General features: G+C 25.9%; 1 pseudogene; it reads right to left on the bottom strand.

The window, feature by feature from the left end:
- Nucleotides 1–8,326: 8,326 nt before the first annotated feature.
- Nucleotides 8,327–11,229, bottom strand: LOC112592050 (annotated as a pseudogene).
- Nucleotides 11,230–16,363: the final 5,134 nt, after the last annotated feature.

Genomic DNA, 16,363 nt, shown 5'->3' with positions numbered 1-16,363 from the left:
TGCACATAAATAAATAATAAATATGAATGCGATTTTTATTTACTATTAGTCATTTACTCATATATAAACTTAGTAGAAAAGCAACTATAGTATGGACTATGGAACTTGGTACAGGAAATTAACCATAGTCCATAGCTAGTTAATGAAGATAAAACGATAAAGAAGGTAATTGTTTGCGTATGTATTGTAAGAGTCGGACATACCTTGTCATTGGGAAGGTCACACTGGTCACAGTAATCTATGCATTAAATTTGAATTAATTTACAAATATTATGAAATAATTGCTTGTAAAAAACGATTCTGAGTGGAAACGGTCTGTCAACTTACGTACATTACTAAAATACTAAATAAAATATATTATTGTCATACATTTATGTTGTTATTAACTATTAATTATTAAAGTGATTCATTTTACTATTAGAAATATGGTAGGTTTAAATTATGAATAAGCAATAGCTTAAAATTAATCTTATACTATTGTGTACCTATAGTGAAATAGTATTATATATTAATGTATTTGACTACCCAAGCATTTCAATTTTCAATGTCCTATTTCTATACGAATTCTCTAAACACAAGCGCTTCCCCGTAGTAAGGCATTTAGCTGGCTTATCATACAATTACATTATCTAATCGTAGATAGACCTTAGGTATATAATATAAGATCTATTATAATTAATATGCGAGTCCCGCCAATTTCAAAGCAAATCATTGTCAAACATAATATCACCAAAAGGATCTAAAATCTTCATCTGCAGACATAAACGTACAATTTTCTAAAAAATCGAGAACTCGCAATCGGATAACAACAAATTACCATGGCTCAAGTCACCTTTGTAATTATGTATTATAATTGCGTATATGCGAGTACTAGTATTTTAAATTATTACCTAGGCAATGACCAGTTGATCAATCTGTATTTTACAATTGTAAGTTTTTCTTTATTATTATTTATTTATATATTTTTATTATACATATTCGTAAAATTGATTGAACCAAACAAACGACTTATTATTTTTATATGTTGTGATATTTTTGTATCTATTATATTAGTTTACACCGTTTCTACCAAAATTTAAAATAGTGAATATTTTATCGTAAACTAGAATAGGGTACATGTATAGTTAATTCACTGTAAAGTATGATTAAAAATATAACTATAATTTATGATACTAAATAATTATGTCTGGAGACTGGAACTCTGGAGTTGACTCGAAATTAACTTCATTGACCTGCAAAAAATATGATAGATAATATATTGTTTTATGATATAAATATGAATAATGAAATAAATAATTAATAGAATAATCGAAGAGCATAGTTTATACCTAACATATAGTAGCGTACTCAGGATGCTCGCAATTATTTTTATTAGTTAGGTATTTATATTATATTTTTATACCAACATTCAATATAACTATGTAAAATTTTAAACTTACTTACAAACTTTAGGTATTATTAATTAATTGTTGCATTAAAATATATATTCAATTAATAAATTTATCTGGAGTCTTTAAATAATTTTAAGAATAAGGGATTATACATATTTACTATTTTATTTGTATACATTTATTTGAGGTGTATTTATTTTAATTTAGTTTTCAATGACTGTTTTCAATTTCACAATAGATATGTGATCTAGAAAAGTTGGTTCTAGATTCTAATCCAATACAGAAAATAATGCATTAATTAATTCTGAGCGAAAACGATTAGTCAGTCTAGGATATTTTATACAATAGTTATAATATTTTTATTAAAACGGTAGTCGGCTGTTTGAATTAATAAAATTTGCATATCATCATATTTTTATATAATGATATACTTAAGAGTTAAGAAATTTCAAGTACTATTATGCAATATTTTATATTTATATAAACAACAGTATTGGTTATGTTTTGTAAAGACCCGTATTGCCGTATCACAGCCACATGTATTGTGTTTTCCGATTTAGGTTCATTATTTAAGTTGATGAGTTAAAGCCCGATTTCGTACGCGTTATTTATACTTCAATATTCAGTCTTCACGTCTATAATACACCATAATTTATAATATACATATACATTATATGTTTATTATTTCTATACTTAAACATCATAATTAAATTTTCATAGGAACATTCTTGAGCTTGTATATATTTAAAAAATTATTATTATATAATTTAATTTTTATATTGATTATTGTTTATATTTTTTTCAAATAAAATTTTTTTTATGTAGTTTGTCATTTTGAGGGGCCACATTAACCTCAGAAAAAAACTGTGGGTCAGCTGACCTCACAAATCATCCTCTGGGTCCACTCGTACTAGCATAGATGTATACATGATAAAAATTAGGCTCAATCTTTTTTTTATAATAACAAAATCAATTTTTTAAGGTGTAACTAAAACATTTTATGAAAACTGAATGGCGCGCACTCAACCAGTACTTAATTTAATCACAAAGAAAAAACATTATGAACTATACGTTTATATACATATGTAGAGTTTCTATTTTTATTTCATTGGCCTATTACTAATGAACAATTTTGGCTAAAAAAATTTAAGAATAATAAGTACCTAGTCGATAAAATGCTAGAATTTTCAACTTTGAGGATAGTTCCTGATAGCAAATTGCATCTTCTTATTTTTACTTTAATTGGGTCAATATAAAAAATTCCTAATATTTTTTAAAACAATAGAAAAAAAAAATAACAACAATTTAAGGTAAAACAGGAAATTTTATGCAAAAATTGTATCGTAATTGACACGATCGATTTTGTTTTTTTTTTAAATTTATCTAACTTAAAAATAAATAATCTTAAATATTTGTAATTTTCATCAAATGTTTTATGATGATTTATCAAGTTAAATAAATATTAAATTTTATAGTACCGAATCAAATACCTATTACTTTACTGCGTATACAGACACACAGGTATTTTTATTATGACCAATACTCGAAAACATAAAGGTTTTTAGTTTTTTTTTTAGGTTTTTTTATTTCACGTGAATTGTGAATTACATTGAATATGGAAACAAAGGAATTGCGTTGAAGTACTATTATACATAATATAGTAGTTATCGTGATTCGTAATTTCCGTATGTACCCGTTCAGTGGTTGTATTTCATATTGTTTAAAATTGTTTTTACGCATAGAGAGTAGTTACGATATTATGGTCTGTCATCAGTATTTTTGTTATAAGTATTTATTTAAAGTATTGTATAACTATCTATAACATAGTCACTACTGTTGAAAGTATATAAATAAAATAAAAATAGATACAGATTTAATATAAAACTAATCAAATTTAATTATTGTGTTAGTACCTACGGAGTTATTTTATTATGTAGATGATTTTTGTTTAAAATATTTGAGTAGGTACCTATTATACCTTATAATAATAATATTTTAATTTATTTTATGCAGGAAGCTTAATTAGATCAAAATATTGTGAAACTTAAGTATTGGATGCTTTCAATTTCTGAAATTTTGTTGGTTTTTGTATGTTTGCTATTTAGGGGGGGGAAGTTAAATTAAAAATTAATATAAAATTATATCAAAAATAATGATACACATAATATGTATGATTATTTATACTATTTAGTATTTATAATAAATTATATATTTATATGTGTGAATTTAATAAAATTATTTACCGAATGAGATGGCCATTTCCTATGACCGATAAGGTATATTTAATATTATCTATAATAGTACAAAAATATGTTAAAACTTAAAAATGAAAAATTAGTAATAAAATATACTAAGATAATAATTAGTAATTAACTATGATAAAAATATCCGGTATTTGGTGGTGTTATTATTTAATGGTATCCGTTAATAAAAGTTTCATGTTATAAATTCATTATTTTTATCAATATAAAAACTATAAATTTTGTTTGATGCATAAAATGACAATTTTAGAAACGGATAAAAAAAAAAAAAAATTGTAGTGCATCACTATCAGGTTTACCCTAACTTAACCATGCTGGAGGTCCAACGACACTGTCGCTTTTTCCGTACTTTTAAAATTTCTTTTTTTTTTATGACTGCTGATCGAGAACGATCATCATTCCAAATTATTTCCAAGTCACCTTAAGCATTACATCAGCTCTACACTGTACGTGATCGAACTATTTTTTACAATCACACATTCCAATCCGTGTACGCTGCAGCTCAGATGATGGGCCAAGTGTCATCCATGGGCCCTCGATGGACGAGAAGCCGATAATCACGTCAACTCATCTCAAGACGTCGTTGTTGTCGTAATGTATTCAAACTTTCTCATGTTCCTGAATTATATAAATATTGTCCGATAATATAGGTATTCGTAAACAGCTATCCCGTCCTTCCCATGTCTCGATACGGAACTATCACCACAATATTTTATCTTTTTGTATTTATTATATATTCATTGTATTTATTGTTAACTTTACCATTTTTGTTTTAGATTATTTTTGTACCGTAGGTACGTCATGTTTCCGACCGTGAATTATTTTATGTACACCGTGTCTCCTCCTCTCGTGCGCGAGCTCGCCGCGGGATTAACGACGCCTTTGTTGCGGTCTCGAGTTTTATGCGTTCGCCTTGCATCATCGACCTCCGTACACGCGAACGTTCCGTTTCGACTCTCGAACCAACCTCCATACGCGCGTCCGCACCGAACATTGTTCCGCGTCCTACCACGCGCGTTTTCTCGATTCCACGACGCTTTTTATAATTTTTTACATTTATTCTGTGTACAAATTATTATTGGTTTTTAATTATTATAAATTTTATTAGGTATCACTTAAAACGCTGACTTGTCTTTTATATGTGAATCCGAATTCGTTCACGATTCGACGAGTCAGATTTTTTTTGTTGGGCAGATTGTTAACTACGACATCTGTTCCCACATTATTATTTATCTGAGACAAAGAAGAATTAGATTGGGTAACAACTTGAGAGACAGTAGCTTTAGGAGAGCTGGTATGCATATTAAAAGAGTAAAACAGAAAAGAGCACAAAATTCTCTAAGAAGAAATGCAGCTAAACTTGCTACAGCGTAATACTGAGAAAAAGAAAATAATGGATGTGTTTGTATTCACTCGTCTTCGAGAAATCAAATTATAAGTCAGATGATTAATGAGTGACGACTGATAATGTGATAGATAAAGTATATTAAGACAGCTTACTTGAAATATGAAAACAAAAATATGACTTCCAATAAATCAATAGTTCACCTATTTGATTTTGGTTTTATGATATGATTTTCGAATGAAGGGGGGAGATATTAAGATGTCATCAACGTAGGTATGAATATTATTAGGATGGGGACAGGGAGACGAATAATTTTGAAGACGGCTTCAAGTTCTTTGCCAAAGGTGACGTTAGATATATTGAGACAGTAGGAACATGAAATTGATACGACCATCCATTATAAAAGAAACCGATATACGATATCAGTACTGCTTAACAGTATCGTATTGCCTAACAGTGGGGTCAAGGGAATTTTTCCAATTGTTTGAGACAAAGTCAAGGGAAGAAAAAATTGATTTGATGTTAAATTTTACTAATATGTCATCGATAGGGGGAGAAGCATCTCGTAAGGGGAGAATGATAGTATTTAATCGGCGCGTATCTAAGTATAAACGGTCAAATGGATATCAGTTTATGACTTATAAACTGTAAGTTTATATGTATATACTATTATATAAGTATAATAGCATTTAGTGGTTTAATCGTAGGAAATAAACAATAATTAAAATTATTATTATTGTCAGCTAGAAGATATTTGAGTAATATAAATATAAATTTAAAATCAAATCGTAATTATCGGAATAAAATACATGATCATATTCGTAATATGAGAGTCCTTTTAAAGTGTATCAGTAATAAAAAAGCACGAAGCTTATATTATTGAAGTTGTGCAGTCAACCATAAGCGTGAGTAGACTTTATCTGCAGGGGGGTCCTATAAAAGGCCCCTTAAACAAGATTTGAACCAAGGATTCTTGTACTAATGACTTCTAGTATAGTAAATATTTAATTGTCAATTTTTTGAAGTATTTATTTAATTCAATATGCAAATATAAAAATAAATACTATTTAAAGGTATTAAAATACATCATAATAATACATAGTTATAATAGAAATATCTTTGAAGTAGAAGTACACACTGTTATCATACTCTTTAGATACAGTTTTGTCTAAATGAAAAATACCAAATTTCGATTTATTACAATAATTAAATACTAAATCAATAGTTCGAATAATTAATAAAACAATAATCAACCTAAAATATCAGAAAAAGTATGAGTCCATAAGTAATAACTATTATCCGTATTGAACCTTTCATATTACTATAAATCTTACTGTTGCTTGTATAATATAATTTACGTACCATTTGACCTTAGAAATATAAGTTTTAGCTGTACTCATTTGAAAAAAATCTTACATAGTCACGGTTTTCTTCTTTTCATTCATTATAAAAGTTCTATATTAACTAGTTAGGTGGAATATTATCTATAACTGTTAACTGTTACAAGTTGTAACCGTGAAATAACGTAAATATTTAAATAAAGTTGTTGATAGATATACACTACACAGTGATAAAAAAATAGTCCACTAGTCTTATCAGATTGGATAAGTAGAGTATTTTGTGATAATAATAAATTATTTGGTCGATGATAGTTGATTACATTTATTCCATAGACCTTATACTAGTACGAGTATAAGATCTATGATTTATTCAGAGATATTATCTATAGTCTATAGCACAGGTGGCCAATTTGCGGCTCACGATCCACATTTGGCTATCGTCATTGTCAGATGCGGCTCGTGTCTTTTTTATAAAATCAAAATTTATTTAATATTATTATGAATTTTAATTTTTTAGGTATTAGCTTATAAAAAATATTAAAATTTTTGATTTTATAAATAAGACGCGAGCCGCAAGTTGGCCACCTATGGTCTATACTATGAGATTAAAACTGGTTTCAGGTTTTTCAAATAAAATGTAAAAATGTTCGATATCTATGCACTTATTAAAGAAAAAGGTCAAAGGTCGTTTAATAAGTTGACAAAATTAAAATATGAATAAACGTAGGAAATACGGACGTGGCGTTGGCTCAGCTCAAAAGGACGACTGAGAATTTACTAAGTCGAAATTTCGTATTCACAACATTTGTACAACGATATACCATTCTTTCGGCCTACACATCATTAAAGCATGCAAGTCTTCAGTCCGCAAGTTAATGGTCACGTTTGAGCGGAAATGACACTACTACGTTGTTCATCACTTGCATTTTAATGGGCCATCCATCACCAAATGGCATAGTCGCGATGTTGTATCGTTTATTATTTTAGTCTTTAGATAAATAAATCGCACATATTTTTTTGAACTTTCTTTTACATTTCAGATGTACTGGTATTGGAATTCCATGATTGGCTTCATACCTAGTTTTGAACACAGAAACACGTAAACGGGGCGATAAATTAGTTTGAAAAACTATAATCAGAATAATAGCGTTTTTGGTAACTATTAATTATTATATTCTATTATAAGAATATAGATTTATTATATTTCTGCATTTACAAATCTTGTGTTAGGTATTAAAAACTGCAGTTACGTAAGCTTGATTCTTTTTATTTATTTATTTTATTTTTTACATAACAATAAAACCAAACAATTTTTGTTGTAATTTATTGTTTAAGGTTTATATATATTTTGATGTAATATTTTATAGTAAACATTAGTCTTAGATAATCTAATTCGGTTCACAAACTGTAAACAATAAAAGTAAAACTTAATCTTAACTAAATTAAATTTAATATAATGATTGCACATTACACGTCTTAATAAGCCTATAAATATCTATCATAAAATCATAATTAAATATCATAATAATATGTAAATATTTATACATTCAATAATACTGTTTTGTTACTAATAATACTGCTTGACAACATAGCTATTCTTAACATTAATCAAGTAAAACAATATTACATTTATTTTCTAGACTCAATATTTATTTATGGAAAATTATTATTATCATGCAAACAGATGTACCTAGTAAATTATTTACATCGATTAAATATTAACTTTTAACACTAATGGGTGAGAAAGTAACAATTCACTATCAATCATTTTGTATATTATACTAAAAACATGGAATTTATTATAGCAATACAATAAAAAAAAAAAGAAAAAAAAAGTATTATAAAATACATAATATATTGAATCTAAAAAAAAAATAAAATAAAAAATATAGACATTTATATAGATTTAAATTATTACAGTCATAATCACAGTTCTTGAAATGTGATAAAACTCGTTAAATAAGTTATAGGAAGGTATTTGTACACAGATACAAAATAAGTAGTAACAATTTTTTTGATAAATCGATATGCATACAGTAACTTATTGAAGTAATAGATACATAGATTTTATAGGTTACAATGTATTAAGTATTATATTATTATAAAAGTGTATGGGGCGTAGGTTGTAAAAATCTATTTTAAAACTCGATTCAATTTAAAATAACCGATAAGTAAGAATTCATTTACCAAAAAAGTTATGGTTGAGTGAGACTCTTTTCAACCTTCAACGAAGTAGCTATTATTTGAAATCACAGAGTTTAAAATATGTGATGAGCATAGTCCATTTTAAATCGCTTCTTTTGACAATCCATCGGGGATTTCTATCACCATTGATAGGTACCATTGCAGTGCTCGGAGCTGTTGACCGCTTTGCCGTCGTCTCTTTGCCCGCATCTGTCTGCAAAGTCCGTGGAACAAATGCCGCTCAGGAAATCGTCTCTGTCGTTAACGGACCACGTCTGGACCCATTCGGTGAGCTGCTTGATGCGGCATTTGAACAGACTGAACGGACGGCCTTCCTCTTTGCACAGGATATCCCATGATCGCCGGCAGACCATTGACAGCACCGCCGCTACTTCTGAATCCGTGAACCAACACTGACAAGAGAAGTAACCACGTTCCATTTCGCTCCACTCGCCGAACCACTGCAACAAGCAACGGATCTGCGCCACAACGGTCGGTATGTACGCGTTACCATTTGCTTTGGCCACTACCGTGATGACGATCTCCGTTTAAACACTAACAAGTGAGCTGCAAAATAAATACAAAATCGTCATTTGAATTAAAATAATAAAATATGTAACAGTCTACACAGCTGTCCCTTATTAGCGGGAACTTAAACGTCGTTTTAAGTTTTTGTACGTTACGGTCTCGACACGTCACAGTAGTAATTATTAATTATTGTTAACGGTATTTTTTTTCTTGTCATTTACGACTTTCAAAAATCAAAATTTTACGACATTGATCGGTATAATAAGTACCTGATAATTATTTCAAAAACGATTAACCATAGATACTTGATACATTCATTAAATGTTTGTCTGCATTTTATATACATAAAATAATTTTATAAATATTTAGATATTATTAAAGTAATTTATAGAAACTTTGATTTTTAAAATTTTCTATAAATTATTAGTACCTAAATATGATAAACAATTCGTTTGGTAAAAATTCTTAAAATTTAATAAAATATTCCACATCAGTTGATCTTATATCATGCAAGTCAAAATATCAAATATGCATACAAGCTATTTGTTTTATATGCATATGAACTTAAATGTTTAACAAAACTCGTCAAAATCTCATAGTTTACAAATTACAAGAATTTTGTTGTTAAAAATGTAAAAAATATACAAATACAATTTATTTAATGGATATTTGAAGTTAAAATTAGGATGAAATTACATATTTTATTGTCGAATAAATTTAAAAACCATTATTTATGAGGACTCGAATCATTTTTTACACGTCATATTATGAATTTAACTAAACGCAATGACGTTTTTAAAATATATAGAATAATTTTAAGATATTACCAACGTATACCGTGAACATATATACAAAGGTTTTTATTAAGGTGTCATTTACTTAAAATTTAATAGCATTATATGTTATAATTTATAATCATAATCATTAAACTAATAAATAATAATTTAATATACGCATTTTTTTTCGAAAAAATTAATTCAATCAACTGTATTACTTTTTTTTTTTATCCAAATTTAATATATTACTTATTAGATTAATTTTTCAATAGTAAGTGGAGAGAAAATTTTTAACATTAAACACCTATATTACAAAACAATTAATTACACACTGGGATAATAATTGTATATTAATACCATATTTAAAGTGTGGGTGTGTAGCTATGTAGATGGTTTAGAGTAAACTAAAGAGGTCTTATACAAAAACTAAGCTAGTAATCTTAAATATACGAAACATTTTCAAGTTTATTATAAATTACATTTTTTAGGACAATGAAAATTATGTAATAATTTTGCGCTCACAGTACTTATAATATTCCATAATACTTTTTGATGATTTATTAATTTTAAATTATAAACATTAAGTATATACTGTGCTATTGAAAGGTAATTTTTATTTATATATAGTATTAACTATTAAATATTCTTTTTATACCTATTATTAAAACAACCCATGTTTGTGACTATTATAATGACTTTATTTGTTTTTGTATCTATTTATATTGTTTATCGAATTGTAATGCTTTTTACGATATTACATAATGATTTATTAAATTAAATAAATATTACAATTTAAGGAAAAATAGGAATTTTTACGCAGAAATGGTATTTGACACATTCAATTTTGTTTTATTCAATGTAACTTAAAAATAATAATCTTAGACATTTGAAATTTTCATCAAATGTTTTTTTAATGATTTGTCAAATTAAATAAATATTAAATTTTGTATTATCGAATCAAGTGTTAATGCACATACAGATACAACGTGCCTGCAGACTATACTATATTATTATCATGATTTATGACCATTACTCGAAAACGTAGGTATTGCGTTTACGTGAGTTGTGAATTACATAGAATATGGAAACAAAGGAACTGCGTTAAAATACTATTATGCATAATATAGCGGTTATTGTGATTCGTAATTTCCGTATGTACCTACTCGTTTAACGGTTGTATGTATTTCATATTGTTTAAAATTGTTTTTATGTGGACTTACGATTCCCCTTTAACCTTATGTTATATCCTATCACCAGTGATTTTATTTTTTAAAGTATTTATTTAAAAAAATATAATAGAAGCATTTTTTTTTTTTTTTTTGTATGCTTGAGTTTCTCTTTCTTTGCTTTTGTCATCATAACCATAAATTTTTCCTGTTCTTCACGGTCTTTACCTTGATTCATTTTGCTCTATGTTTCTTGTAATATTTAATTTACTTTCTACTTGAATTATCTTCTTATTTCTTTATTCTTTAGTTTACCCATACACCAATTTATTTTTGTATTTCCGTTTTCTTCCTCTTTTTCAGGGTTATGAACGTTTTCATTGATATTAGATTATGGTCGCCCCAAAGTGACTTTTGAATTTTTTTCTTGGTTTTTATATCTATTCCATATAAATATATTATCTATTTAATCACTGGTCGCCAAAATCGCGTGAATAGTTTTTCTTCCGTATGCGTCATTTGGCGTAAAGTCAGTTGGCAGTAAATGCGAACCTCGGGTCACATATAATATAATACAGGATAGGTTTCTTTTCCTTAAGTATCTCTGAGTGCCTCATCAAATTCCATCTTTGAATGATCGACTTGTTGCAAGTATCACACGTGTATGGGTTTTTATCCATATTCGTCCTCCGGTCAATACTTCGATCGTTCATCTTGGTGAATTTAATAACAAATCGGAGTTTTCATTATTACTGATCGTATGTTCTCTGATAAATGTTACCGATTATAGGTCAATAAAATCTGATTTGATTGGTTCACGTATATAATATATTAAATGACTAATTTGTATTTGTTTTTCGTAAAATTATAAGGTTAATAATTATGATGGATTAGAATTTATTGTCATCGCTAGGTTTTCCAGCCAGTATTTATTTAGTACCATTTAAAGTTAAATATTAAAATGAGATCAAATAATAGAAATCGGAAATATTAATAAGATATGACGTGATAGAGGATATTTGGGTAACGTTAATGTGTATAAGTTTAATTTTCATTTCTTATTATTAACTAATGTAATTTATAAGTAAAAGACAAAATCTACGACGTAGTATAGTGTATACTGCTGAATAAAATAATAAAATTTATGTTAATATTATCATGTTATTGTTGATCAATTAAATAGACACAAATAAAATATTTATTATATTAAAATGCACAACAATAATTAAAATTCATTTTTTTTTTTTTTTTTTTTTTTGTAATACTATACCTATAATTATTTTTATATTCCTAAAATTTTATTAAACATAAGTAGTATGTGATAGTATTAAATATCATAATTTACATAGAGTGTTCAAATGAATAATTGTCTAATTTTTGACTAACGTATAAATAATAATAATTTTATTAAATTTTAGGTAATAACTTATATTTTTTATTTTTGAATATTTATATAAGATCAATGATGATATTTTGTTTAAGATTTTTTAAACTTTTTGATGGATTGAAATATTAACTGGTTAGAAAAAAACTATGTAGATAAATCCATATAGTTGCATATTTTTAAAATTAATATCACAATAAAAAAAATGTCGTCTAAATTATATTGCAGTAAAGCATAATGTTTAACTTTTAACGTTCAAGTATTTTGATGCAATGTTGATGTTTAAATACAATGGAATTAATAATCCCCATAAGCAATAGCGATTCATTAATAAATGTATTTTGTACATTTTTTAAAGTTTTAAAAAGAAAGTTTTTAAATTTTAATTCGACTGTATACATACAACCTAATCTATATGGTGTTACTTATAGGCGTATTTGCGAAGTTATTTAGTTAAAATAATATTTTTATAGATTATAAAATTCAAAATGAACTTTTACATTTATTCATATCAAAACATACTGTTTGTTGGAAATAAGAGTTTATGATGCTAAACAGTAATTAAACATTACATTTTTATATTAAAATTAAATTTGTCATATTGAATTACATCATAACTTCGGTGTATTTATATTACCTATTTTAGAATGTTTCCATAATTTTTTTATGATTCAGAATGGAAAATTAAAATTTTTGAAAAAACATAAAATGAAAACAAAGATATCTAGGTATTGAAATGTCACGGTCTCAATTTCTTATGTATCATGTATGGTTTTTTTTTTTTTATTAAAAACATAATTCTATATACATGTATCTATACATGCTTGGTATTTCAGTAGACCATTATACTATAAATCAGTCTTTTTTCAGTTGGGGGTTAAAGTTTGTGATACCTAGGGAACCCATCACATTTTTAAAACTCGGCGTTTATTGTATTGTATTTATTATAATAAAGATTAAAAAAATAATATGTTGAATGGCGGAGAGAGGGGCTATTATAATTTTTACTGAATTTGTTTATATAATTAAGAGAAATACGATTTGGTTTAGTAAACAGATCATACAACGAACTTGTGATAATTAGGAAAAGCAAAGCTTTAATTATTGATAGTTTAGATGTATAATTATTTATTTAAAATAATAAAAATTTACAGATTAAGCTTATAGGGGTTTGTTTTATTTTATTACATAAAAACGCAAACTGTTTATACAAAAAATCTGTTTAATGTAGGTAGAAAAAGTGTAAAATCAAATGAAATATATAAATTATGTTATATAATATTATAGTTACAATATATTGTCCAGACTGATTATTTGTTAATAAATGGCGCATGTAAAAAATTGAAATATTTGATTCAGTAATACAATACAGCAGTGGAAAATAAATGACACTTTAATAACACTACTTTGGAATAAAATAATTTACTAAGCGTTTGTTATTCATGTGGACAGGTTAAACTAAAAAAAAAAAAAACTGCGTGTAGAACACTTAAGGTGATTGTAAGAATCTACAAATACCGGCGTCAGCTATTAATTTCACAGGGTTATGTTCATTTTTTCTGTTATTTAATACTTTTAGTAGGTACAGGTGCATACATCATAGTAAGAAATATACATTCATTTAGGTACATAATTTACAACTTAGCTTTGTTATTCATAAAAAATATAACGTGTAAAGAAAAAAATATATTGCAGTTTATAATTCCTCTAGACGTCATATTTGTTATTTTTTGTAAGTGGTACTAGGATCTATGTTACATATTTTTACATTAAATGAAATTAATATTAAATAATCTTTCCACTGTGAACTCATAGAAACTTTTAAATTTATCTTTTTCATCTTATTATCTTGTACCTGTCAATACAACTTGTTATACTATAGCGAATTTTAATGTTAAAAAAAAAAATAGTTATTTAATATAGTATGTGAAAATCCGCGATCTACTATTATTGCTATTACAATAGGTGATATGAGTGTTGAATCAATGTAAATATATTATATATAATAAAAAAATAATTTTGTTTAAATTAGTTAATTTAAAACAAATTATGATTATTGATTACATACACATTTTAAGTATATTTTTTTCAGTTCCATTATACTTATTATTATTTTGAAACACATATGTAATTCATTTGAATTTTGACTTTAAAGCTAATCAATATTGTATTACAATATTACATCATAACTCATAAGTATACATTCAAATATAAATATAAATATGATAATTATTTATAAGTTTTAATATCGTTATTATTTGTCATGATATGATTAACTTAGGTACGTATAAAATAAAATTATTTCGTAAAGTATTTGTACATTTCTATAACGAGTTTAAATTAAATGTGGAGTATATCCGTATTATATTAAATTATTTAACAATTTTTGATTTTATAAATGAATTAAGGTATTTATTATTCAACGCGAAAATAGAAGTTTATTGATTGGTGTAAATATTATTACATAGTAAAAGTATAAGCTATTAGTAAAGTTAAAATTTTTCTAAATTATCTAACAATACATTAAATTTGTGTTTTGTAGTAAGATGTATGATTATATATCATTCATTAATTATAATTAGTTAATAAGTAAATTATGTTATTTAAATATTCAAACACGCATATAAAAATAATATAATTCTTTTAAGATAAAACGTTGTATTTTGTGTACAATTACACGTGCGTAAAATAAAATATTGTAATCATCTCTTAGTTTTATTACTACAGCCAGACGCTGTAACAGTCTGTAGTGCCAACTATAAAATATAAACAGATTTTTTCTGATGAAAATTAATATAACTAGGTATTTATTATAAGTTATTTTTTGGACTCAATGCCAAACATATTACTTAAATGAACGCATTATGACATTTATATTTTTATCACCTACTTTTCAAATCATAAAATTTACTTTTTAAGTACATTCGTTTAGTTAGAACATATCTTTTATATTTTTATTTTTCATTACTTAAAAATGAATTAATATTTATTTAAAATAAATGCAGGATACCTATACAGTATGTTGTTTTAAATGATGTAGTTGTTGGAATGTTTTGATACTTAAGAGAATTGTTGTTTATAGTAAATATATAGCGATGCATATGATAATTATTTCATTAGTAATATTTTAGAACAAATATTGACGTTTTATCCATTAAATAAACTTTCAAGATGGTATCTAAATTTTTAACTAAACTATACTCTACAATGTATAGCCTTCAGGAACTCATATTTTCTTCTTTTCGTCATAGTCTAACTTATTTAGATATCAAAAATTATTTGAAATAATTGATTCAACACAAAATTTAGAAATAAAGGAGTTTACCAGAGCCATAGCATGTGTATATGGACTTCAGAGTTTAACCTTAAAAGGGTTCGATAAAATGATAAACAAGCATTTATCCGAAGACACAAAGTTTTCGTGTTTGTAGGATTTGATGTATATATAATATACTAATATACAGCGTATTGATAATTATTATTTTAATTACATTACAGCTGTGTTGTGAGAATTATGTCATAAGTATTATAGAAGTATTCTATATTTATACAGTATAATTATTAACATTACATTATTTTGGATGCATTCATGATTTTAATATTTTTAAGCAAAATAAAAAAAGATAATAGTTTGTTTAATGGAAATAACTAAAATAACTATTATACATAAGTCTTTACAATATTCTTGTAGAAATATCTTCCGACATCAACAATTTAAAATCTATACAACTCATCTCAACAATCACCCCATAGAAAAATGGGTACTAACGGTATATAAGTCAATTTGGTACTCTCGAATTTATTAAAAATTATAAGTCTCGTATAATTTAATCATCAATACTTTTCACCAAATAATAAACAATAAGTTCAAAAACTATTATAAAATTTATACTGATTTTCCAAATAATGATATTATAAGTATATTAGTGTTATGTTTCAAGTTTTCTATGGTAAATATTATTTATACACACACTGAACGAAGAACAAG

This window comes from Melanaphis sacchari, unplaced genomic scaffold (assembly GCF_002803265.2).
Source record: "Melanaphis sacchari strain LSU unplaced genomic scaffold, SCAv2.0 Contig154_pilon_pilon, whole genome shotgun sequence".
NCBI classification, from domain to species: domain Eukaryota; kingdom Metazoa; phylum Arthropoda; class Insecta; order Hemiptera; family Aphididae; genus Melanaphis; species Melanaphis sacchari.
The sequence above is the reverse complement of the archived record's forward strand: the minus strand, read 5'-3'. Positions and strand labels throughout refer to the sequence as shown.